This window comes from Biomphalaria glabrata, chromosome 3 (assembly GCF_947242115.1).
Source record: "Biomphalaria glabrata chromosome 3, xgBioGlab47.1, whole genome shotgun sequence".
Classification (NCBI taxonomy): domain Eukaryota; kingdom Metazoa; phylum Mollusca; class Gastropoda; family Planorbidae; genus Biomphalaria; species Biomphalaria glabrata.
Window position 1 is genome coordinate 55,935,662 of NC_074713.1, and position 26,761 is coordinate 55,962,422.

The following is a 26,761-nucleotide window of genomic DNA, read 5'->3' on the forward strand; positions in this document are numbered from 1 at the left end:
ATATATATATATATATATATATATATATATATATATATATATATATATATATATATAAGAGACGGCTTATCTTGATTAGAGAACTGCTGTTCGCCGACGATAATGCACTCATGTCTCATTCACAAGAAGGATTGCAGAGGCTTGTGATTGCACTGGCAGCTGCTTGTCAAAAGTTTGGCCTTACAATCAGCCTCTCCAAGACTGAAATCCTGGCACAAGGTGTTGCAGAAATACCAGTGATACACATTGGAAATCATACACTTGCGGTGGTGCAGGAATTAACATACTTAGGAACAACAATAGCAAGAAACCTAGATATAGACACTGAGCTGACAAAAAGAATAAGGAAGGCTTCTGCAGCAATGGCAAAACTCTCCAAGCGTGTGTGGGAAAATACCCAAATGACCACGGCAACAAAAATCCTTGTCTACAATGCCTGCGTTCTGAGCACACTTCTTTATGGCAGTGAGAGCTGGGCAACTTACATGCGTCAAGAACACAGATTAAATAGCTTCCACCTACGCTGCCTGCGACGCATACTGTGCATCTTCTGGAGGGATCTAAAAAAGGACTGGGTCAATTTTAGTGTGGTAAATGTGTAATTAAACATGTTAAAGAAAATGAAATTAAGAAACAGTAAAAGAAGGATGTATAAATGGTAGAGACCATCCTCCTGTTTAGCGAGACCTCTACCGGCCTTTTTTGTTCACTCAAAAAAAAACACATCAGTAGTACGATAGTTTGTTAGTCGGAAGAAATTGGTCCGTTCTGCCGTAAAAAGGAGGTAGACCATAGAATCGCGTTGGTGAAGAGGCATTAAATTGTTTTATTCAAAAGAACCTAGTGAATCAGTGGCGTAGCTAGGGTGGGGGAAGGGGAGGTCCACATTTTAAACACCCCAGGGCCCAGCACTGGAGGGATCCTCCAAATGAGAGCCCGAAATTTGTTTTTAGATTAAATATTATTATTATAGCTTTTATATAGCGCTACTTTCAAGCTTATAGCATGAAACCCTAACGCTTTTGGTCCAATCTCATTTGTGGACCAGTGAGGGGAGGGGGTATCTAGGAGTTGGTTTTCCGTGCTGCCTTTAGGCGCTCAGTAAACGCAACTCTGCCCGAGTCGGGTGTCGAACCGCGAGCCCCCTTCTAGGTAGATAAAGCCAAGCCAAGTTCAAGAGTACTTGGCCTCTCGACCACGCTTCCCATTATCTCATATCATGATGTCAAATGTCAAAATGAAGGAGCTGCCAGGGCTCCCAAACCCTAGATACGCCAATGTTGTGAATCAATCTTGTCGCTTAGATAGAAAAGTTCTATTTAGAAGATGAAACGACGTAGCTTAAATTGATATTTTAATTTTTTAATTATTTTTTTACATTTTAATAATAGCGCTTTTACTCAGATATAATTATAAGGCTTCTCTTCGAGTCCGAAGATTAGAGGGGAATGCAGTATTTCCCGTGACTAAGCAGCCCCAGCTGTGACCTACATATTTTGCCACATCTAGCGTAGGCTTAACCGTTGTCCACCGGTGTTCGATTTAGATTTTCTTTTCGCCGTCTACATCTGTCCTCGGCAGTGGATTTTCGTTTGGTCTCAAATGTGTATCCCGTAAAACACAATTCAAATGCAACCATTTTTGAGTTTGTTTTTCCAAGAATGGCGCCTTTTTATTTCCTCTTTGTAAGCAGTAACGTCTAGGATATTTGTACCGACACAAAATATAACAAGGCCAAAATAAATATATACAACTAGATTACTTTAGTAGATGTGTATTTTCGGGAATAGAATGACAGACAGAAAGATAGATAGATAGATAGATAGATAGATAGATAGATAGATAGATAGACAGACAGACAGAATGACAGACAGACGGACGGATGGATAGAAAGATAGATAGATAGATAGATAGATAGATAGATTTGTTTATGTTTGCTTTTGCCAAGATATAATCTTACCCACTTTTAGGTAGCCAAGCGTTTTAACATCCGGTCGCCATGCCTCGATATGTAGATCTAGATTTAGTTTATTTGTGCATGAATTCGTAGACAGATGTCAATCCTATACCTTGAAATAATTTAGAGTTTCTTTTTTCCACAGCAAATTGATTTACTAACTTTTTATTGGTAGACCGAACGCTATGCTGTCACAAAAATTTGAACTAACGAATTTATCCAACAGTCAGACCGACTTAACGGCCATACGTGACAACAGGAGTGGATGTCACGTGAGTGCCTTGGATGATTTCGTCTTTCTGATGCTGTCTGCTGCTGTAGCTGTGGGGTGGGTGTCATCGTCCATTTCGCAGGAGGCAACAGAGAAGTGGTCTGTAGGTGTCATCCTGAGACTATACTAGGTGGGCAGATCTCAAGGTGTTTGAAACTTGCCTGTCATGGTCATAGAGAAATATGCAAGAAGATTTTCTAAATTATGTATATGTAAACTTTATTTAAGATAAGATAAGATAAGATGCAACACAAAAGAATGGACGGACCTGCCATTGAAAGAAGTTCTAAGGCAAAAGATAGAGAGGAATGGAGAAAGACGTCGACGACGGCCCATTAGACTTAGGGATAGATTAAGTTAAAGATAAGATAAGATAATGTTTATTAATCCAATGGAAATTCAGTTTGACTACAATTGCACACCTCAGCGTAACTACTGTAATAATAACTGTATAGATACAAATACAAACAACATTCACACACGAAAGAATTACACACTCAAAAACAGGCTCTATGAATTCTACTTCTTTGTACTTCTCAATGACGACAGCTCCTAATACAAGTATTTCAAGCAGATATTATCTGATAATTTATACTGATGGCTAGGAATATATTTATTTCAAAACAATTTTTTTTTTGAGGACACATTTATTCATATATTAAGAAACAAACATTAATAGCAAAATTGTTTGAATGGGCGCGGTGGCTTAGTGATTAAGCGCCTGGCTTCCGAACGTGTGGTTCTGAGTTCCAATCTCGGCGAAGACAGAGATTTTCAGTTTCAGGATGTTTGTCCATTCAACTAAAATGGGTACCTGACTGTAGTTGGAGAAAGTAAAAACGGTTTATCGTTGTGCTGGCCACATCACATGACACCATGCTCATGTTAGAGACAGATGACATTAACATCATCCGCCCCATAGATCTTGTGCTGGCCACATGACACCCTGCTTATGTTAGAGACAGATGACATCCGCCCCATAGATCTTGTGCTAGCCACATGACACCATGCTCATGTTAGAGACAGATGACATTAACATCATCCGCCCCATAGATCTTGTGCTGGCCACATGACACCCTGCTCATGTTAGAGACAGATGACATCCGCCCCATAGATCTTGTGCTAGCCACATGACACCATGCTCATGTTAGAGACAGATGACATTAACATCATCCGCCCCATAGATATTGTGCTAGCCACATGACACCATGCTCATGTTAGAGACAGATGACATTAACATCATCCGCCCCATAGATCTTGTGCTGGCCACATGACACCATGCTCATGTTAGAGACAGATGACATTAACATCATCCGCCCCATAGATCTTGTGCTGGCCACATGACACCCTGCTCATGTTAGAGACAGATGACATCCGCCCCATAGATCTTGTGCTGGCCACATGACACCATGCTCATGTTAGAGACAGATGACATTAACATCATCCGCCCCATAGATCTTGTGCTGGCCACATGACACCATGCTCATGTTAGAGACAGATGACATTAACATCATCCGCCACATAGATCTTGTGCTGGCCACATGACACCCTGCTCATGTTAGAGACAGATGACATCCGCCCCATAGATCTTGTGCTGGCCACATGACACCATGCTCATGTTAGAGACAGATGACATTAACATCATCCGCCCCATAGATCTTGTGCTGGCCACATGACATCATGCTCATGTTAGAGACAGATGACATCCACCCCATAGGTCTTGTGCGGGCCACATGACACCATGCTCATGTTAGAGACAGATGACATTAACATCATCCGCCCCATAGATCTTGTGCTGGCCACACGACACCATGCTCAAGTTAGAGACAGATGACATTAACATCATCCGCCCCATAGATCTTGTGCTGGCCACATGACACCATGCTCATGTTAGAGACAGATGACATTAACATCATCCGCCCCATAGATCTTGTGCTGGCCACATGACATCATGCTCATGTTAGAGACAGATGACATCCGCCCCATATGTCTTGTGCTGGCCACATGACACCCTGCTCATGTTAGAGACAGATGACATCCGCCCCATAGATCTTGTGCTGGCCACATGACACCATGCTCAAGTTAGAGACAGATGACATCCGCCCCATAGATCTTGTGCTGGCCACATGACACCATGCTCATGTTAGAGACAGATGACATCCGCCCCATAGGTCTTGTGCTGGCCACATGACACCATGCTCATGTTAGAGACAGATGACATTAACATCATCCGCCCCATAGATCTTGTGCTGGCCACACGACACCATGCTCAAGTTAGAGACAGATGACATTAACATCATCCGCCCCATAGATCTTGTGCTGGCCACATGACACCATGCTCATGTTAGAGACAGATGACATTAACATCATCCGCCCCATAGATCTTGTGCTGGCCACATGACATCATGCTCATGTTAGAGACAGATGACATCCGCCCCATATGTCTTGTGCTGGCCACATGACACCATGCTCATGTTAGAGACAGATGACATTAACATCATCCGCCCCATAGATCTTGTGCTGGCCACATGACACCCTGCTCAAGTTAGAGACAGATGACATCCGCCCCATAGATCTTGTGCTGGCCACATGACACCATGCTCATGTTAGAGACAGATGACATCCGCCCCATAGATCTTGTGCTGGCCACATGACACCATGCTCATGTTAGAGACAGATGACATCCGCCCCATAGATCTTGTGCTGGCCACATGACATCATGCTCATGTTAGAGACAGATGACATCCGCCCCATAGATCTTGTGCTGGCCACATGACACCCTGCTCAAGTTAGAGACAGATGATATCCGCCCCATAGATCTTGTGCTGGCCACATGACACCCTGCTCAAGTTAGAGACAGATGACATCCCCCCCATAGATCTTGTGCTGGCCACATGACACCCTGCTCAAGTTAGAGACAGATGACATCCGCCCCATAGATCTTGTGCTGGCCACATGACACCCTGCTCATGTTAGAGACAGATGACATCCGCCCCATAGATCTTGTGCTGGCCACATGACACCCTGCTCATGTTAGAGACAGATGACATTAACATCATCCGCCCCATAGATCTTGTGCTGGCCACATGACACCCTGCTCATGTTAGAGACAGATGACATCCGCCCCATAGATCGCAAGATCTGAAAGGGGAAACGTATTGTTTAAACACGAAACACAATAATAAGATAAGAGAATCACTTACACACGCTCAGTGCTTTTTTTTTTGTTAAAGTCTTCTTCTCTTTGTTTACGTCTTTCATTGGACATTTCCATAAAAAGGCGATACAACTCTATGCGGCTATCTTTGGTCTATCCGGTGTATAAAAACTAAGGCAGCATTGATACGGTTGTTCTATTTAAAGGTTAGGCCTATATGATTTGTTTTTACACACTGTAGCACTGTAGAGTTGAATTTTCGAAGCTCGTCCCTTGATAGCACTAAATAAGTCTATTAGAGTGGACAGAAGGCTCAAAAGTAAAGTAGCAATCATACACTGAACCATAATCTTCAAATAGAAAAACAAAATTTAATAAAATACTCAGAAAGACACAAAGGTAAAGGTACATTCCTCGTCCCATATGCTAGGACAAATTTGTACAAACACTCCTTCTTCCCTAGTGCTATTAGAGCATGGAATGGGTTACCTGAGCTAGCCAGGAAAACCAGTGACTAGGCAGAATTTAAGTCATTGGTTAATATGCATGACTAAATGCATGACGCGTAGGACGTAATCATCTTCTTTTTTTTGAAGTAACGTCTGTATTATATAAGATAAGATAAGGGAGAAAGTCTTTTTTTTTTTAAATCCAATCATGAAATACAAACCTTATCTAAGGGAAAGAATTCCACACTTGCAAGCATATCTCTCGTTAATGTAAAAATTATTTTTCTTATGCGATATCAAACAAAATAATTAATTACCTATATTCAAATGACTAATTGTTTAATTTTGTTTTTGATTTGTTTTTTATTAGCTACAATAAATAATGGTTTCAATTTTCAACTTAATTCGAGAACGGGCGAGGTAGAAATAACATGTTCAATAACCTAAGGGGACGAAATTCTGCATATTTAGTCGTATCTGTGACTACTGATGGAATTAATTTATCTTGTTAGTTTCAAACAAAATAATTATTTACAAGTAATTAATAGACTAATCGGATTATGTTGTTTGTTTTTTTAGCTGATTCGTGTCTTGTCTTTGTCAAAGAATAATCGTGCAAAGTTTCAACTTGTTCCGAGAATGGATGCTGGAGAAACAAGGGGCACAAACTTTTTACCAGACAGACAGATGGACAGACAAAGTAAGTTAATATACGCTTTGTAAAAATGGCAACTGAATAGTGTATTAAAGGAGATTTGATACGAAGATCAACTGTCACGCATTGAGCTATTGTTAAAATTATAACTCAATTCTTTTTACTTATCTTATAAATTACTGACGTTACTTCATTAAGATATATAATTACGCCTAAATAGCCAAGTATGTTAATCAAAGACTAAAATTCCTTTAAGTTGTTGGTTTTCCTAGCTGATTTAGACAACCCAATACATGCACTAAAAGCACCGAAATGAAGGAGCACTTGTACGAATTTGTCCTAGCATATGAAATAAGAAATGTGTCTGTGTCTTTGTTTCTGGGTTTTGTGTTTCTCTGTATTCTTAGCTCATGTCATAGATGTTCTCCTGAATTGTCTGAATTTAGTAACTTTGTTAGTAGGGTAACTCTACTCAAGTGTGAATATTCGTTTGTTATAAATGGTTACAAGGAGGGTTGCCTGGTGGTGCGGTATGTGCGTTCGGTCGTCTCGATGTTCCTCGGTTCAAACCCTGCCCGCTGCCATCCCCCGTCGCCCTGAGGGATGTTTGGACTAGGAAGTAAATCATCTTCAACATCCAAACAAGTAAAACAATTTACAAACAAACATTTTACAAACATTTTACAGACAATTTAGAAACAAACATTTTACAAATAAACATTTTACAGTCATTTTACAAACAAACATTTTACAAACAAACATATTACAAACAAACATTTTACAAACAAACATTTTACAGACATTTTACAAACAAGCATTTTACAAACAAGCATTTTACAAACAAACATTTTACAAACATTTTTAGAAACAAACATTTTAGAAACAAACATTTTAGAAACAAACAATTTAAAAACAAACATTTAACAAACAAACATTTTACAAATCTCAAGGCTCAATTTTGCCTCAGTTTCTTTTCTTATTCTTTTGTTAGCAACAGTGAATTCATTGTTAGTGTCAGTGGCGTAGCTAGGAATCTGCCGTTCTTTGGGGGCCCTGGAGTTACTTCTTTGGTGGCCCCTGCATTTTGAGTAATATTTAATATATTTAGTGTAAAAAAACAAACCCACTCATTTAGGGGCCACCGACATGTGGCCCCACCCTAGCTACGCCTCTGGTTATTGTTTAGTTTATCGTCAAAATCACCATTTGCTATTACAGCAGAAGATTATAAGCCATCGCAACTAACCGTGTCGAAAGCCTTGGTGAGATCCACAAAGGCAGCATATATATTTAAGTTCCGCTCTCTGCATTTTCTTGTAACTGTCGCAAAAGAAATATCCAAAAATACCGGCTCTAAAGTCACATTGGTTCTCCACTAAAAAAAATGGGTTAGTCGGTCAAGCAAAACTCATGCAAAGAGCTTTCATGCTACTGATTGAAGTGTGATGCCTCTATAGTTGGAGCAGTTAGACTTGTCACTCCATTTGTATATGAGAATTGCAGTTTCAAGTTTCTCAAATGGCGAATCATCGAGCTCCTCTCCTATAGCTTTTTTTTTTTGGAATATTTACCACGGATCCCTCCGATACAAACCATTTGTCACCAAATAGCAAGCCATAGTGTTCTGTCCAGCAATTTTGTGTATCCGTCTTGCTAGTTAAAAGAGTGGAATCATCGGAAGATTTTAGCATCAACTTAGTATGGTTACAGTCTGGTAAGATGAGAGCTATAGGCACATAGAAGCGACTCGTGGAAAGAGCGTGTGTCACCAGTGTTAGCATAAACCCGGATAGTTCAACTTTAAGCCACCATTTACTTCTATGCCCGGACCTTTGACTGCGGAGTGTTACAAGAAGCTTTATAGAGAGATCTGGCTGCATTGTCATTATTGTTTACAAGAACAGAACAATAGCAGTTGTGCTTTTTCTTTAGCAGTTCTTGAATTTCTTCCTTGTTCTCCTCACACCAGTCTCTATTGGGTTAGGCTGACACGTCACATGGTAACGTTTTTAGCTGGCTCTAGTTACTAACTGGATCATCTTCCCTAGGGCTTTCTGTGATCAACCTCTAGTATCCCCCTTAATTTCTCTTGTATTTTTGTCATCCTTGAGAATGTGTTGCGTTCATATGCGCTGCCAATTGTAGCCATTCGACAATAAGCAGTAATGTGCATATACTTGGGATGTTTCGTAGCACGCTTCACGGGCAAAAATAAGCGATTGAATCTCGTTTTTTGAAAAATATATATGATTCAACCCTTTATAAAAAAAAGACTTAATTACATCTATTCTTAGGTTTCAAATTTTCATTCTTCCCTAGTTCTATTAGAGCATGGAATGGGTTGCCTGAGCCAGCCAGGAAAACCAGTGACTTGGTAGAATTTAAGTCATTGGTTAACAATCATGACTAAATGCATGACGCGTAGGACGTAATCATCTCTTTTTTTTTTGAAGTAAGGTCTGCATTATATAAGATAAGTAAAACCCGAAGTAGATGGGTAAAGTTGGTTGTTGTGCTGGCCACATGACATCCTCGTTAATTAGCTATCAGCCATAGAAGCAGATTACTTTTAGATCATTTATATCCCATAAATCGCAAGGTCTGAAAAGGTGTCAATATATTGATATTACTTCTAAATACGTAAAATTAGATCTATGAGATCTTATGAAATGTGCATAGCTATTGTTATTGTTGCAATTGACTTTCAAAAAACTATAAATAATTTTAACTCCCGTTTATTTTTTATAAAACGAATGATGACAAAAATGACAAAATAAATAAATTAACGTTTGTCTTATATTATTCTATAAAAGAGAGGTTACTTCAAAAGAGAAGATAATTAGATCTACGTCTGGAAGCTCAAAATTGGAACCAGTGAAATCTGCCCATGTGGAGTATCACCAGAAAATGCCGACCACGTACTCCAAAACTGCTCTCTTTACTAAGAGGCCCGTATAAGTCATTGGCCCCAAATCACCCCAATAGAAAGGAAACTATATGGAGAGCTCCCTGATTTGGAAACCACTGCGCAGTTCATCTCATGTATTGGTCTACTCATCTGAACACTCCAACATAACAATGAGAACAAAGAAGAAGATCTACGTCCAACGTGTTTAATGTGCTATTCTAGTCATACGTGTTAATAAGTGACTTAAACTCTGCTAATTCGTTGGTTTTCTTGCTTATTCAGGCAACCCATTTCATTCTCTAATGACACTACTTTACTCCACTAAAAAAAAATTAAGTCCATCTGGAATAACCTGCCCAGTGTGCAGCTGAATATTCCGGGCTAACATAGGTTTCAACAGCCACACGAGGAAGCACAAAACCCCAGTGCAACGCCCCCAGCCCCCTGGATGACAAAAGTGGTCATCATGGAACAACGATGGACAAACTATATGATATATGATTTAAATCTAGTCGACATAACGCCATAACTTAATTTTTCGTTTTATTCAAGTCCTTTTTATAAGTAGCATAAAGTTTTTCTTTTCTTCTTCTAATAAAATTGTTATTTAATGAGAACTTAATCCTAATTATACCTAGACAGCGCATATAATTTAATTTATATATCTTATTTTAGTATTTAATACGTACAAATAAAAATAAATAAATAAAATCAGCTGTCGTTGACGCGAAAAATTAAATTATAAACAATTACACCTCTCAACGATTTTCTTTACATGATTGATCCCTTTCCAAATAATTCTTTTATCGTCTCTTTTCAAAAAGATCACTGATTAGTCTAGCAGTCTAGGTCTAGTTAGTAAACTAAGATCCACCATGACAGTCTAATAACTAGGGGTATTCGATGGGAAGTTTTACCCAAATTACTGGGCCACGGTTGTGGCCACTGATGTTGTGGACTACCTATAATATTCTAAGAATAGGTTTTTTAATTGAATTCTAGACTAGACTTACGTCTAACTTACAGTGATGCCTTCAAACTTCAATCAGATTACACTAGACTACAGACATTATTATTTATACTCAATATAAATATACTGATACTCAGTGATAGTATGTGAGAAAACTGTCTAAGATCAGACAGTATGATAATGAGTATGGAGACAGACTGTGCAATGCTCAGAATGCTGGTAAGACCCTTGCTAATACTAATACTACTAATAGTAATAGCAAAAGGACTGAGCCAGCCCTATTAATCCAGATTATAAATAATTCATGAATATGGTTATATGGAGGTAAATAATTAACAAAATAATTTTTCTTTCAAATCTAGCCATGATTAATGATAATGTTTTAAAAGGTCTCCGGTTCGAATCCTAGTAAAGGCTGGGATTTTGGATTTCAGATCTTTAGGTCATTCCACCCTTTGGGTTGGTAGACATATGATGCGACAGTTTCTGCGTACTAAGCTGATCCGCCATTTTGTTTGTAAGTTTACTCTGGCTATACTGACTATAGTAAATCTAGATCTAATACAATTGGGTTTAAGTTTCCAAAACACAATCTCTACTTTGACCTTTTTAGTGCATTAATTTAAACAAAATGCCTAGCTACTGCTGCATAAAAGGGTGCTAAAAAAAAACTCATATACGTCAATAAACAAGAAAGGAATGAGATTTTTTAGCATTCCTAGACAACCTAGGCCTAGAACTTGGCAAGGCTCTAGGAATGAAGAGATTACTTCAAAAAGAGATTACTTCGAAAAGACTTGGCTGTTGTCCTGGGAAGGTTTGGACTAGGAAGGAACTTCCAAAATGTAAAACATTTTACAGTACAATTTAGTGGATTTAATTATAATAAGATAAAGTAGATAGATCTATATTAACTAGATGATACAATAAATAGTTTGTCCATCATGGCTGAGGGCTTTATACTGAGGTTTAGTGCTTCCTCATGTGACTGGTCTTCTTCTTCTTCATCGTTCTCATTGTTATGTTGGAGTGTTCATATGACTACCAAATCAGAGAGCTCTCCATATAGTTTTCTTTCTATTGGGGTGATTTGGGGCCAATGTCTTATACGGGCCTCTTGGTAGAGAGAGCAGTTTTGGAGGACGTGGTCGGCATTTTTTGGTGATACTCCACATGGGCAGATTTCACTGGTTCCTATTTTGAGCTTCCGGAACATGTGTTGTCGCATTCTGTTGTGTCCGGTCCTGAGTCGAAAGATTAGACGTTGGTCTTGTCGGGATAGCTTATAGTAAGCGTCATCTTTCTTGTGATTTGGATGGGAGCTTGTCCATTTCTCATTTATTTTATCTACAATTAATTTCTTCATTTCTTCTGGATAGAGTGCAGAGTTTACTTGTGAGTTTGTTCTCCCACTCTTGGCGAGTGTGTCAGCCTTCTCATTTCCTGCTAGTTGTATGTGAGCTGGTATCCATTGAATAACAGTTTTTTTGCTGTTGTTGTTGAGCTTTGTAAATTGGTATGTAGAGTGACTGGTGAAACCTATGTCCACCTATTTTAGTCTGGAATGCTAGTTATACTATATTCTAGTATAAAGACTAGATTTCATATCACTATGCTCCAACAATAGTGTATCACTTACTCCTATGGCTAAAGTCAAAACTAAATGCTACAGATTTAGATTATATATCTTAACATATAGGATTTATAGGTAAATCTTCTCAGGCTACATTTAGTAGATCTACTGATCTAAATAGTAATTTAAAAAAACAACAATAAAGTAACATGTAGGTCAAATACAAGTTGTAAGTTAGAAATCTAATCAAGATTCGTATCTAGAAGGTTTCTTCATGGTCTAGATCTAAGACTTAAAACTGTATCTAGAATCTAGAGCTAGATCTAATAATTAATACAAGTCTAGATTATAAACATGCATCTAGATCGTGATAGTATTATAAATAGTCTGTAATTGGTCTAGATCTAGTATAGAGCTTGAGTCGATATAAATAGATTCTACATAATAGTATACTCTAAACATACATACTAGATCCACACACATAGCATGTGACATAGTACTCGACTCTCAAGCTCTAGCTAGATTGACTAGAATCTTTCAACCTAGATTAGATTTAGATTTAACTTTTTAGAAATGATTTCCACAGGGGATGGGAATGGGCAGGGTTTAAACCCAGAACCATCTGTAAGTCTGAACAGTCCATTGCGCAAAATGCATGACCAGGCAGACATCTTTATTTGAATTAATAACTAAGATACTATATAAAGAAAAACAACTAGTTCTTGGCATCCATTGTTATTCAAACAGTTACATAGAACAGATATTGATCTAGAAATAAAATGTTTTTTTTAATAAACAAGTTAACTTTAAAGACCTTACGATCTATAAGGCAGATGATGTAAAGGTCACCTGTTTCTGTGGACTAGGTTAACGAGGATGTCTTGTCCAGCACAATGACCAACCACCTTACTTTTCCCCAACTAATGTCAAATACCATTTAAATCTGGTTGGACTTAGAGGTATCTCAAAATTCAAATTACCAGTCTTCAACGAGATTGGAACCTGGTACTCCAGGTTCCACTAAGGGTCTCTTGAATGAATAGATCTACAATTTTCATACTAATAGATAAGATAATAATAATTAATATACAAACAATACTTCAATTCATTTCTTTTATTTCCACAATTCGATTTGAATAAATATATCTATATATTAAATTATATAAATATTTCTCATTGGATAGCTTGGATATAATACAAGTATAAAAAAAATGCACTGTCTCACATTTACATATATATATATATATAAAATTTAATTTAACTACTATAATTATGAATGTACAAAAAATTTTTTTTTAACACACATTATTTCAAATATTCTAGGTAAACCTGCCTATGTATTAGCTGATATGTTCAAAATTCATCCCACAACTGCATCTAAGATATTCATATACTGTTTTGGATGTTATGTATGTCAACATGTCCGATTCGATTTTCTGGCCCAATAAGGAGAGTCTCAGGCCCAAAGAAATTATTAGTACTTATGGCAGGAAGGTGACAGTTATAAATGACTGTTTTGAAATTTTCATTGAAAGACCTAGCAGCATTAAAGCACAGGCACAAACCTATTCTTCCTGTAAAAAAATATTTGTAAAATGTTTTACATGTTTCGGATGTTCCTTCAGAGTTGAAGATAGTTTACTTCCTAGTCCAAACCTCCCGCAGGACGACGGGGGATGGGAGCGGGTAGGGTTTAACCCTCGACCGTCGATAAATCCGAACGACAGTCCAGCGCGCAAACCGCACGACCAGGCAGCCATCCTATAAGCACAACATAGTAAAATATCTGATTGGAACAACAACTCAAGGTGTTGTCTCATTACTTTCAATAAATGAATTAAAAACATTTATACTAAGCTTTATAGTTTCTTTGGATTTAATAGCCTTTACATTTTTATTTTTAGAAAGTGATGTTGTTCACAAGAGAATCAAATTTAACTTTTTGTTTTTGATGAGGTGAAGTCAATCTCAGAAACCTTAGTTGGCAAAACTTTTTTAAGCTCTGATGGATTTATCCAGTAAGATAACAAGCCTGTAAGTGTCTTACTCTCTTTTAGTCTAGTGTTGGCTTCCAGCATAAATAAAGTGGCTGCCACATGAGTGCAGGACTCTCCAAGTCCAACTGTACAAGAACAGTGGGCTGATAGAATAATACCATCTCGACTTATCCAGGGCTGCAGTACCTATTCTGCTAACCACTGAGAGTGAAGAACCTAATGAAAAGAAAAAAAAAATAATTAAAAATACCTGTTCATATCAAGACATTGGTCTCATATACATGTAAATACAATGAATATCAAGATATTTAGTATAATATAACAATATTTATTACTTACCTTTGCTAGTGGTTTAAAAGCCATAATATCTTGAACCCAACCATCTAGGAACTGGTTGTAAGCTGCTAAACTCTTGTAAGCCTGTAGACATTTTCAAAAGTAAAAATAGCAATAACATTTTAGTAATAGATGTAGAGCTCTTGTATAATGAAAAGAAAAAAAATAATAAAAAATACCTGTTCATATCAAGACATTGGTTGGACTTCGAAGCGTCCTAAAAATATAGAAATTAAAAACCCAAGTCTACACCGAAAATTCAATTGAGACTAGTGAAGTGCTTCAGCCGCAACAGCCAAAAGGTTTGGGCTAAGGTGTAATTAGCTTCAAATCTTAAAGAGCATTTGAAAGTTGTAAAAGAAACACAGATCTAGGACCATTAGATTTATCAACAAGTTACTAGTCTTGATGAGCCTAGTCCTAAAATAAACTTTAAAAAGTCTTCAGCCCTAGACTTAGATCTAAACTGGATAGTAAAGTTTTCTTTGGTTTAGAAGTTAGATCTGATCTAGATAATACTAGTATCTAATAATAAGTAACTATTATCTGTAACCATAGTTCATATATATATTTATAAGTTATCTCTAACATCTCTAATCTAATAAATTATAATACTAATACGTAATATATATATATATATATATATAATATTATAGATCTATCTTGGTGGTCTCTCAAGATTACTTGCGGCTACTTATGGAGGGGGCTTGTGGTTCGACATTCGACTTGTGCAGAGATGTGTTTAATGAGCACCTAAAGGCAGCACTGAAAACCTTCCAGATACCCCTCCTCTCCGGTCCACCAATGAGATTGATTGGACCATAGCGCTCTGAGCATGCTATAAGCATGAAAGTAGTGCTATATAAAAGCTAAATTTATTTATCTTATCAAGTGACCTAGAAGTGAAGACTAGATCTAGCTATATCTATTAGATAAAGATTAAGTCTCATATGCTTAAAATATGCAGCAACAGAGATATGTAGATTTTAGATGTTATCTAGATCTATTCTATAGAGTCTAGATGAGATCTAGAATGACCTACTAAGCCTAAGTATTATGTAGGCTAGACTCTAGATCTAGTCACACTCTAATCTGAGACAGGATGGCTGCCTGGTCGTGTGGTTTGTGCGCTGGACTGTTGGACGTTCGGATTTATCGATGGTCGAGGGTTCAAATCCTGCCCGCTCCCATCCCCCGTTGTCCTGCGGGAGGTTTGGACTAGGAAGTAAACTATCTTCAACTCTGAAGGAACATCCAAAACATGTAAAACATTTTACAAACATTTTTACAAACATCATCCAGATTTTGTATATAATATATAATAGATATTGTGATGTTGCTAGTTCAGGCTGTCTTGAAGTCAACCAATTACTCTGCAATCGTTTGGGTGTAATTGTTCGGGTGTATTACGTGCAGTTGACCAACAAGTCAGACAAAAACCATACAACACCTGTTTTAACAAGTGAAGAGATGTAGTCGACTCTGATGAACAATTGTACATGTATTTATTCTGATAAAAAGGCCACAGTAGAAGTCTCTGTCACTAAACACGTCGTTACCCTGGAATGTTCTATCGCTAACTGATTTTCCGGTCTCTAACCCAACATATCCCAAACGTCACTAGTCCCGTTCAATATGCGTCTACTATGGTGCGTCGCTAAATAACTAAAATAACTAACCTATATAAATAAGGTGTCTAACAGATTCCTCCCCCCCTTGAAAAAAAAATATGTCAATATTTTTCCACTACTGTCAAGTCTTACAAGGGCATTTTCAATTTAAGGGGAAGACCACAAACATAAAATCTTGATCTCTTCATCTTGACATCTTCATCTTGACAGTTCCTCATATTCATGTCAATGTTCATAACAGTTCATAACATTCCAAAATCATCTTCATTAGTACACAGTTCATCATAAAAGAAAATGTGGCATCTTATGGGCACGTCACACGTCACAAGTGTTCTTCTCTGGCAGTAATCTGATAAAATACAATATTTCAAAAAAACAATTATAGACTTTATTTACACATTCAATACCTTTTTTCTTACCACCCTTTTATACGCTTTTGTCCATTTTTCTTTTATACTCACCCTTTTCCATAGAACTAACTTTCGTCAATGATATATGAAATGATTCACACAAAAAAAAATATCCATACTTACTTTTAAATGCTTAACATCAAATTTACTTATCTCCCTTTTTCATAACATATAAATGGTGTCAATATATTAATATATATTACATACTCAATATAATCATAGTTTATTTACAAAATTATTTCATTTCAATGTCATTCTAGACAATAGATCAGCTACAATATTCACAGATCCACTAATAGCTTTCACTTCAAATTTATACTCCTGTAGTGCTAAGAACCATCTATAAACACGACTGTTTTTCATGCTCTTTTGCTGTATATACTGAATAGGTTTATGATCAGTTAATAATATGAATTTCCTTCCTATTAAATAGCTCTCTAGCTTAGTAATTACCCATATTACAGCTAAGGCTTCTCTTTCAATGACACTATATTTTTTCTCTGCCTCTGACAATTTTCTGCTTACATATAATATAGGATGTAAGTTATCATAGTTCTGCATTAAACAACCACCAATAGCATTACCAGATGCATCAGTTGTGACATAAAATATTTTGTCTTTATCAGGTAGTCTTAATATTAGTTCATGACTAAAAACATCTTTAATTCTGTCAATAGCTTTCACACATTCCTCATTGCAAACTACTTTTTGAGGTTTTCCTTTTTTAAGTAAGTCATTTAATGGATTCACTATTTCTGCTAAGTTCTTTATAAACTTTCTGTAATAATTTACTATTCCCAATATGCTTTTAATTTGTCTTTTTGTTGTAGGTATTTCAATATTAAGTACTTTCTTTATGTTATCTTCAATAGGGCTAATCATGTTGTTATTTACTTTATGTCCTAAGAAAATTATTTCCTCCAATCCTATTTCTACTTTTTCTGCTTGAATTGTAAGTCCACTTTCTTTTATTATTTTGAACACTTCTTTTACATCTACCAAATGTTCCTCCCAACTATTATTAAAAATACATATGTCATCCAAATAGCAAATAACATTTTCTTTGTTTCCAATTATCATGTTCATCATTCTATTAAATGTGGCAGGTGCATTTACTAATCCAAAACTCATATAATTCCATTGAAAAATACCATATGGTGTTACAAATGCTGTGTAAGGTTTTGCATTTTCTGTTAAAGGTATTTGCCAATAACCTTTAGTTAAATCCAATTTAGTAAAAAATTTTGCTCCATTTAATTTATGTAAAATATCCTCTATATTTGGCATTGGATATGGGTCAAATTCTGTGATGTTGTTAAGTTTCCTATAATCAATACATAACCTTATATCTCCATTCTTCTTTTTGGCTATCACAATTGGTGAAGCATAAGGAGATGTTGATGGCTCAATTATACCTGATTCTAGTAAATTGTCTATTTCTTTCTTTACTTTGTCTTGTAAATGTAGCGGTATTCTATATGGCTTAAGCTTGATAGGTTTTGGATCTGTTACTTTAATGTCATGTTTAATAATATTAGTTTTTCCTGGTATACTGGAAAAAATTTCTTTGTATTCCTGTATTATTTTAGTTATATCTTTTGACTTTTCCTTAGTTAAATTATTAAGATTAATCTTTTGCCAAGTTTGATTCTCTTTTGTTTCTATTACAGGTATTTCCTTAATATCATTTTCATTATGATTTTCATTTGTTATTATCATCAAGCATTCTTCTCTTTCTGAAAATGTATTTTCTATTTCCTCCTGAATGTTTTGTATTAACTCATCTTCTCTATCATGATACAGTTTCAAATTATTTATGTGATATGTTTTAATTTTCCCATTTATTTCAATTTGATAATTCACATCACTACTTTGTTTTATCACCTTAAATGGACCTTTCCATTGTTTACCAATTTTATTTTTCAGGTCATTTATCAATATTAATACATTGTTTCCTACTTCTAGTGTTTTCAATTGTCTTTTCTTATTTAGATTCTCATGAGCACTTTGTTTGTACTTCTTGTTGTTGTTATATGCTTGAGTCCATATTTCTTTCAATTCTGTTGTGATTGTTGTTTCACTGTCATTATTTAATTTATTCTCATTGTCTATTATATTTTCTTTAAAAACATCTAATTCATCTCTGGGTTTTCTTCCATGTATTATTTCATATGGTGAAAATTGTGTTGCTTCATGGATGTTGTTTCTATGAGCAAATAGTACATAGTTAATGTAATGATCCCACTTGTTTTGATTATTCTGAATTATCTTTGTTAGTGATCTTTTTAATGAACCACCATATCGTTCACATAAACCATTACTCTCCGGGTGATAAACCGAAGAGTATATGTGTTGTATATTGTATTGTTTAGTCCATTTCTTAAATTGTTCTGACTTAAACTGAGATCCCTGATCACTCAATATAATTTTAGGTATACCATGTCTTGTAATTACTTTTTGAGTTATAGCATTAATGATATTCTCTGCACTTATATTTGATAATGGGATTGCCTCTGGATATCTACTAAACATGTCTATTACTGTTAGAATGTATTTGTTATTATTTTCAGTTTGAATTAAAGGACCTATTAAATCAATAGATACTTTCTGAAATGGTGCTGTAGGTTCATCCATTTCTTGAATAGGTGCTTTATTCACTAGACTTTTGTTAGATCTCTTTTGACATATGTCACATGAGTTTATGTATTTATTGATTGTTGCTTTCATTTTGGGCCAAAATACTTGTTTTGACAAATTCCTATAACATTTCTTTACTCCCCTATGTGCTGCTAAATTATTATCATGTGTCATGATTAAAACATCTTTCCAATATTTCTGTGGTAAGACAAGTTGTTTTATTTTCTTGTTATCATTACTTGTTTGTCTAAATAATATTTTATTCTCTATACAAAATTTCTCCATTGGATTATTATTGTTTTTATCTGATATTCTTGAATAAATTTTCCCAATAATATTGTCATTCATTTGTTCTAATGCAAATGTGGGTGTTGTTTCTTTTTCACTTTGAGATATTTGTGTTTCAAGACTATTTTGTGTTTCATTTTCTATCTCTCTTTCCTTAACATCTGTATTTTCTATTTGTATTACATTACTGGTTTCTTTTTCTTCATCCTTACTTATTACATTTATTGTATTTTCCTGTTTCTCATCTTGTTTATCCATTGATCTTGTTATTACCATACTTGTTATATTTTGTGTTTCTATGTTTCCATGATTTTGTCTTATGTTTTTGTATTTGTTTTGCCAGTCTTCTAATTCTTTTCTTGAACATTCTTTAACTCCTTTTATGTTTCCTACTAACATATCATATCTCATTTCTGGTATTGCAATGCCATCACAATAACCAGTGAAAAATGGAGTTTCAATGTACACCCTTATAGCTTTAAATTCCCTTACAGTGCCATCTGCTAATTCTACTTTCTTAGTAGACCCTTTATACCAATGAGGTATGACAAATTTAGTTTTTACTGCCAAAGTGTTACAACCTGAATCCCTAATTAATTCCACCGGAATTCTATCTACAAACCCTGGGTACACTGCAAAATTGTTCCTATTTCCTTCCATGAAATATACCCTATCTGCACCTTTATTTTTGTATTCCCTACTGTAACTCCTATTTCTATAATTTCCCCTGTCATTCCTATCTCTACTCCTATAGCTACTGTTATTTTGTTCATTGTATCTATTTCTACTTCCAGACCTACTATTCCCTCTTCTACAGTTAGCTGCTATATGACCTTTTCCTTGACATTTAAAACAGGTTATTTCACTATATTTTCTATTTCCACTATTTGATCTGTTTCTATTTCTACTTCTATCAACATTTTCTTTGGTGTATCCTATTAAATCTACTTTGCTCTTATCTCTATCAGAAAATGGTTTATTTGGATAGGCATTTTTGTATACTCTCATTATCTCTGTTATTTCATCTATAGTTTTGGGGTTTCTTTCTCTAATAAAAGATTGTAATTGAGGATCACATTTATTTACAAAGTTGTCCACTAAAATAAAATTTTTTAATCCCTCATAAGAGTTTGTCACTTTTTCTAATTTTACCCACTTATTGAAAAAATCCTTTTCCATATTAATGGTAGTTTGGGGTTCTATTCCTAATGATGGTATATTGTCAAAGTATTTCTTTCTAAAAGTTGTAGCATTATGACCATAGGCATTCAATAACTCTCTTTTTAAAACCTGATAGCTATCATCAATATGATGGTCATGATTTTGGCATATTGTTAGAGCTTGACCATGAACAAAGTCTATCAGTATTTCAGACCATTCTTCTTCAGGCATATTAAATGTAGACATTTTTGCCTCATATCTTTTCAGGAAATCACCAATGTCATCCTTCTGTTCATCAAAACTTTGTATTTTTCTCTTTAGCCATGTTTGTGAATTAGGGTTGTCTCTTTGACTGGTATAATTATTTGAGTTATTTGTGTTATTTCCTTGTTCAGTTTGGGCTCTGGCTTGTGCTGCATCCAATCTCATCTTCTCCATTTTAGCTTCATGTTCTCGGTCCTCTTTTTGCTTCTCATATTCTTCCTTTCTGATCCTATCTTGTCTCTCTATCTCTTGTCTTTGACGTTCTTCTTGTCTTTCTATCTCTTGTCTTTGACGTTCTGTTTCTTCCTTCACAACTTGCTGTACATAAGCTGCTAAGTCCTTTCCTTTTAACTCCATGGCCTTTCCATCCTGCATAGCTGTTTCCTTAACCTCCTTAAGGTCCACATATGATGATGTAGCCATTGTGTTTTATATTTTATATATATTTTTACTTAGCCTATATTGGTTATGGCTATACTTTAAACTTATTTTATATTTAGGTTTTTACACACTTTTATACAAGTTTTAAGTGTTATGTCTCTATCTATAGATTTAGTAAATGTATAAATCTAGTCTGAGTTATTATGGTAATATTCAAATCTGTATATTAGGTCCAGTATTACACACAAATTTAAATCTAGTATACTATAGTATGTATAATAATACTATTTAGATCTATAGTTATCAAGAGCACTATGACTTTTAGATCTAGTATGAATAACTATGATCAATTTTAAAATCTGGTATGACTGAAGTCACAGTGAAGTGTTTAGAGTAAATTCAAAGACTGTCTAAAGTGAGAGTCTAGATCTAGAGTAGATTATGGTTCTATTTAACCATACGAAACAAATATGTGTATACAGTGTCAAATATATCTTCAACAAGATATATATATCTAGAATGTACTACCTTCATTCATCTTCCAATTAATAATATTTCAAATTAGAGTCTAGATGATTTAATTGTACCAAAGAGATGTACAACAATTTGCAGATCTAAATTTAGCCAGACGATAGTGTTTGACTACATAGCCAGTTTCGGCATTATTCTCATGGCAAAATCATATTTGATTTTAACCGCTCAAACTAAAATTATTTTAGTCTGATTCACAGTAAAAGAATCCTACCCGCACTTTCTATCATTAAGTGAAAAAAAAATACAGATCTAATTAAATTAATAAAAATAAATAATTTAAAATAATATAAACAAATGAAATAATTAAAATGAGACTATCGCTATGGGTTGGGATATGACAATATGGCACACAATGATGACGTCACGAAGTAACCAAGCAACAACGGATATGACGTTTACACAAAAAAAACAAATTACAACTCTAAACGTATAATATAGCTTTTCATCTAAATTATGTCTTTACCCCGAACGGGTTTAAGGCTTCAGCACCACCTGAATTTACTCAGGCTAACATACCAAATTTAGACAAAATCTATTTCTAAGGGCAATCTAAACATATACTAATAAGAAAAATGGCACTTAGCTTTTGATAAGAAAGATCCCTTTGTTCGGACTCCCGAATATGCTAGATCACAACAAATTCCACTGCCTCTCTTCCAGTTCTGACTCTGTTCTCCGGTGCTACCAGTATCCCACGTAATGCCACAGATGTCCTGATATGCCACAGCAAAATGTTCCAGTTTCTTTGACGACTGTTGATGACCGTATGTGTAGTTCCGACGACTTTGTGTACACAGTTACTGACGAATAGGTTAACGGTTCTTCTGGCGATGACTTGACTTGTGTAGATGACTACTGACAAATAACAGTCTCTTGACGGCAACTTGATCTGGACGACTGACGAATAACGAATTTCTTGACGATGACTTGATCTGGACTGACGAATAACGGCTTTCTTGACGATGACTTGATCTGGGCTGACGAATAACGACTTTCTTGACGATGACTTGATCTGGGCTGACGAATAACGGTTCTCTAAGAATAGTTCACAACTTCTGCTGCTACTCTGGTAGTACGACGAAGTTTGCTGTTGTACTCTGCTTCACTAGACCAAACTGTCCAATGTAGACTAGGTGAGACCAAGGTCACCTCCGACGACGTTCCGTTAGACGATTAACGGTTTTCAACGAAATTAAGTGGATGTAGCTGTTTCCACAACTTCACTGCTAACAAGTCTAGGTATGGTCTAGACCGACGAATACTAAATATATCAATATTCAGTACTGATAAAGATTACTTCACTACCCTTCCAAAGGTTAAACACAGTGACCGTTATAAACGTGGCAAGCAACCGGTTCAATGAGCAAACTGCTCCACAAGAATCTCTCCAAGGGTAAGACGACAGAGCGATTTCGATTTAGTTAGCTACCAAACTTGTAGTACTCACAATACTTCTGACAGCGGGCAAACTGTCCTTCTCGAAACTGACGAGGTAAAACTTGATACTCGATGTGGCTCCTATGACGAAGAAAAAATATGTCCAACAGGTTCACTAACGATCTCTCACCCGTTATGAATGAACGGTTTCTCTGGTTGTAGGTCGATTCAGCATATGAAGATCAGGCTTGCTTTGATAGTATACTGGTTAAGTAGACCAGACGTTGCGATGATTACGGTCCTGACGAAGGTCACCCTGAGTTAACGGCTCGTTGAACGTGCGATCAAGAACATGTAGATCTAGAACAAAGTCACTCTGCGATGATGCTGTGTTCAGCCGTACTCCGATGAAATCTTATATCTTCGAGTGCACGACCCTCACCTGAGTAAACGTTCTGCTTCGAGGTCCGGTTCGATGTTCGGTTCGAGGTTCGAGTTCATCCGGGCTTCGGGCGTCGGGGGTCGCCACTGTGATGTTGCTAGTTCAGGCTGTCTTGAAGTCAACCAATTACTCTGCAATCGTTTGGGTGTAATTGTTCGGGTGTATTACGTGCAGTTGACCAACAAGTCAGACAAAAACCATACAACACCTGTTTTAACAAGTGAAGAGATGTAGTCGACTCTGATGAACAATTGTACATGTATTTATTCTGATAAAAAGGCCACATTAGAAGTCTCTGTCACTAAACACGTCGTTACCCTGGAATGTTCTATCGCTAACTGATTTTCCGGTCTCTAACCCAACATATCCCAAACGTCACTAGTCCCGTTCAATATGCGTCTACTATGGTGCGTCGCTAAATAACTAAAATAACTAACCTATATAAATAAGGTGTCTAACAATATATAATAGATCTATATAGCCATAGATCTAGATCTAGAATACTAGACCTTGAAGGCTTGAGTAAAGAGTAGATCTCTATCACAATCTATATGAATGTTGTATATATGTCTAGATATGCTAACTTAAATAGCTAGAATATAGATCTAGAATCTAGTCTAGATTAGTAGATCTAGATCTAATCTAGGTCTAACAATAAAATTGATTCGGAATACCTTGAATTCATCCTTTGTGATTGTGTAGGCACTTTCAGTAGAACAAGATTATAAGTGAAGAAATCTGGATAACACAAGGAGGGCAGCAAATCATTTTCTTTATTATGATGGCTTGCTTTCAAAGTGTAAGGATCAATATTATTTATTTCTGTAATTTCCTGACTATATCTTTCTTTGCTCGACTTATCCATGGTAAGTGCCTAAAAGCGTGTGTTGACTGTGCATAGAAACCAGATTTTTACCAACAATATGTGTGCCCTGATCACATGACTATGTCTACCAACCTAAAGGTACCTGATGTGATGGGGAAGGTAAAGGCGGGTGGTTGTTGTGCTGAAAACCTCATTAACCATGGGCCACAGAAACAGATTACCTTTACATCCTCAGCCCCATAGATTGTAAGGTCTGAAAGGGGAACTTTACTTTGATTTACTTTAGTGGGTAAAAAAAAGTTTCTTCTTCCATTTTTTTATTCATTAAACACTGTTTTCTTGTGTTCTTTTCACTCAAAGAACTTGTAGGACTACTTTTAGCCTAATCAATTTGATGGAGGCGTGGTGGCTGAGTGGTAAAGCTCTTGGCTTCCATGCTGGGGGTCCCAGCTATGAATCCTGGTGAAAACTGGGATTTCTAATTTCTGGATGTTTGGGCACCTCTGAGTCCACCCAGCTCTAATGGGTACCTGACATTGGTTGGGGAAAAGTAAAGGTGATTGGTCGTTGTGCTGGCCACATGACAACCTTGAATATCATAGGCCACAGATACAGATGACCTTAACATCATCTGCCCTATAGACCACAAGGTCTGAAAGGAGAACTTTTACTTTTTTAATCTGTTTGATATAGTTATATTCAAACTCATTTATGCTTTCACTCATACTAACTTTATAGATTTATGATTGCCCAATCCATGGTTCAACAAATTTAAAGATCTTACATGGCAGTATGATTAAAATGACAGTCTTTAAAGTCAACTAAAAAAAAAGTGAAATTGAAAAAGATATAAAATGGAAATATTAATTGGGAGCAAATCACAACATTTTGAAATAGAAATGTACCAGCTACATCATGCTAGATGCAATGGATACCAAGTGACAACATTTGAAATAGAAATGTACCAGCTACATCATGCTAGATGCAGTGGATACCAAGTCACAACATTTGAAATAGAAAAGTACCAGCTACATCACGGTAGATGCAGTGGATACCAAGTCACAACATTTTGAAATAGAAATGTACCACCTACATCACGCTAGATGCAGTGAATACCAAGTCACAACATTTTGAAATAGAAATGTACCAGCTACATCATGCTAGATGCAGTGGATACCAAGTCACAACATTTTGAAATAGAAATGTACCAACTACAACACACTAGATGCAGTGGATACCAAATCACATCAGTGTAACTGGCAACTCAGATGTAGACTTCTTGGACAACCAGGGAAGGCTAACACCAACCACCTAGCAGGCTGTGAGCTTCCATAAGCAAATTACATTTTGAAAAAGAAATGTACCAGCTACATCACTCTAGAACACAGTGCTACATCATATGATTCAGCAGTCAATTCTAAAGAAAATAGACAAAGTAAAAAAGTAAAACAAAAACTAAACTCCAAACAATGAAAACAACAACCTTCAAAGCAATGGAAGAGATCATTTTTTCCCTGGTTTCTCTGGACAAAATAAAAGAAATAATAATCCTTACTCAGTTTACTAAAATGAAAACCTAAGAGAGCTACCCACTCAAAACTTAAACCCACAAGTCTGGCACTCAAAACTAACTGAAAAGACCTCATTTCATACAAGAATCTCAAAGAAACACCACTTATAAAATATAATTTAAGAATCAGTTAAACAGTGCAATGACTCTCTTCCCTGGGACCTAAGCTCTCTTTCTGCTGTAAGAGACAGTATTGAAAACATAACCAAAAAATCTTATCACAATCAGAAAGATCTCAAGAAAATGGTGAATATTTTTCTACAAATCTAATAAACCAATAACTAGTGGGTCAATTATACAGATGAATCATCTTAAGAATCCACCAGTAACAGAGGAGCTGTCTTATTCAATAAATGGCTCAATTGAGAAAGATTAGAAAATTTAATTGCCACTGGCGATCTCTCATGCACACTTTCTAATGAATAAACATTTCTTTCTAATGTTTAAAAAAATCTGATGCCTCCTCTATCAAAAAGGTCAGGACAGCTCTTATAAATCTCAACAATAATAGCAAGAAAACTGTTCTTCAATGGGTCCCAGCACACTTTCAAATAGAGGAGAAGAAAAAGCTGACACTGCCCAAATGGGAGAATAACTAAGCAGTCTTAAATTCCATGGTAAAGCACTTGGCTACTGAACCAGGGTGCAGGGTTTTAATCCTGCTGAAGACTGGGGTTTTTAATTTTGGGATCTTTGGGCACCTCTTGAATCCACCCAGCTCTAATGGGTACCTGACATTAGTTAGGGAAAAGTAAAGGTGGTTGGACACATGACACCCTCGTTAACTATAGGCCACAGAAACAGATGCCCTTTACATCATCTGCCCTATAGACCACAAGGTCTGAAAGGGGTACTTTACTTTTTCTTTTCTTAAATTCCACTATATCCAGAAGACAATAGAAAAGAAAAAAAGAGTAGTATAAACCAAAAATATAACAGTTGTCACTCAAACATCAGGATTAAGGAT

The 26,761-nt window shown here is 36.0% G+C and overlaps 2 long non-coding RNA genes across 2 annotated transcripts; both read right to left on the minus strand.

Annotated features, from left to right (window-relative positions):
• Window positions 1–14,066: 14,066 nt before the first annotated feature.
• On the minus strand, window positions 14,067–24,388 carry LOC129924975 (uncharacterized). The gene is made up of 3 exons (XR_008776833.1): window positions 24,073–24,388; window positions 14,277–14,357; window positions 14,067–14,153 (listed from the first exon to the last, which is right to left on the minus strand). It is a non-coding gene; the product is annotated as an uncharacterized LOC129924975 (long non-coding RNA).
• On the minus strand, window positions 15,762–23,859 carry LOC129924974 (uncharacterized). The gene is made up of 2 exons (XR_008776832.1): window positions 21,574–23,859; window positions 15,762–16,253 (listed from the first exon to the last, which is right to left on the minus strand). It is a non-coding gene; the product is annotated as an uncharacterized LOC129924974 (long non-coding RNA).
• Window positions 24,389–26,761: the final 2,373 nt, after the last annotated feature.